The 1,799-nt window shown below is 40.4% G+C and overlaps 1 pseudogene; it reads right to left on the reverse strand.

The window, feature by feature from the left end:
- Positions 1–787: 787 nt before the first annotated feature.
- On the reverse strand, positions 788–1,144 carry LOC147005440 (PCNA-associated factor pseudogene; annotated as a pseudogene).
- Between the last annotated feature and the right edge of the window lie 655 nt (positions 1,145–1,799).

The following is a 1,799-nucleotide window of genomic DNA, read 5'->3' on the forward strand; positions in this document are numbered from 1 at the left end:
CTTATTATATAAATATCAAATACTGGGATAGGTATTAGGAGTATGGAGAGAACCAAGACATTTGAAACATACAGCTTAGTGGTATTTTTTTTTAATATTGAAATTTTTAATGTAAAAAAGACTAAGTCAATTTTTTTTTGTTTTTTGTTTTTTTGAGACAGGGTTTCTCTATATAGCCCTGGCTGACCTGGAACTCACTCTTAAAGATTAAAGGCGTGCGCCACCACTCCCGGCCTAAGTCAATTTTTTTTTTAAAGATTTATTTATTTTATATATGTGAGTACACTGTCAATGTCGTCAGACACACCAGAAGAGGGCATTGGATCTCATTACAGATGGTTGTGAGCCACCCATGTGGTTGCTGGGAATTGATCTCAGAACCTCTGGAAGAACAGTCAGTGCTCTTAACCACTGAGCCATCTCCCCAGCCTAAGTCAAATTTTTAAAGCAAACATGCCATCCATAACAATATGGCACCATTTCCATAATCAATGCCCATAAAATGGCATCAGTACAAAAATCTAAGCAAAGACCGTAGAGTAGTAATTAGAGTGTCAGGTAACATTGGTTTTAAGAAGAAGCTTTAACAGGTAAAAAAAAAGGAGGAGCATAGGCTATAAATGTAAGTATGCAATTCAAATTTACAAATTATAAAAATTCCCCATTCTTATATCTGGTTTCTTTTGAATGGCTAAATTTTAGCCTAATCTTTTTCCCATCAACAGGCCAATTGGACAAACTCATTTACCTGAATTTACATGTAAGTAATGTAGAAAAACTGAAGACATTATTCAGATGAGTAAATTCTATTCGTTTTCATCATCTCTGTGATCAGGTTGCAAAGGACAGCTTTTCTCTTTGCTTTTCCTAAGCCACTGCTTCTTCAGGAATCTGGTTCTCCTTTTTAGAATCTTTAGGGGACAGCCTGAAGAATTCCCCGATGCCTTTTTGCCACTTGGGAGTTGGGCGCACACAGACTGGGTTCCCTCCTGCATACTTATTTTCAGCTTTTCTCGACGAACTTGAAGAATTGGTGACAAAGGTGGAGGAGCCAAGCACCTTCCTAGGGGCTTGAGAAGCCACCGCTTTTCTGTAGGCTCCTGGGACATAGTTTGCTTTGGTCTGCACCATGTTCACACAGGAAGAGACAACTTTCACCGACACCCCAATTGCAGATGTCTCAATTAGAGAAGAACTCCCAGCTTAGTGGTATTAACAGATAATGAGCAAGTAAGGGAAAGCCATCTAATGTCAGAAAATGATCAATACTCCAAAAGGAACCAGCTACACAATAACCTAGTATTTGCCCTGCTTAGTTTTCACTGTCAACTTGACACAACCAATAGTTATCTGAGAGGAGAGAGCCTTGTCTGGAAATTGCCTAGGTGAGATTGGTCTGTGAGCGTATCTGGGAGGGGATTGTCTTGACTATGAGTTGGACCAAGAGGGCCAGTCCACAATGGGCAGTACCACAGGCTGATGGTCTGTGCTGCATAAGAAAACTCAGAGAGCCAGAGAGTAGTCAGCAGACAGGGCTCCTTAAACAGTTCCTGCCTCCAGGTTCCTGCCTTGAATTCCTGCCCAAACCTCACACCAGGACAAATTCTGACCTGTAAACCAAATAAACCCTTTCTACTGAGAGCCGCTTCGGATCGGAGTGTTTCATCAGAGCAGCAGAAAGAAAAGCAGAAGAGCATTCAATTTGTGTCAAATGCTTTTGAAGAGATTTAATATTCATATGTATACAGAAACCCACAAACGTCATTTTGCTAGAGAGAATAGCATTCACAGTGATGTCA

Source organism: Mus caroli, unplaced genomic scaffold (genome assembly GCF_978045245.1).
Source record: "Mus caroli unplaced genomic scaffold, Mus_caroli_1 scaffold_3, whole genome shotgun sequence".
NCBI lineage: Eukaryota > Metazoa > Chordata > Mammalia > Rodentia > Muridae > Mus > Mus caroli.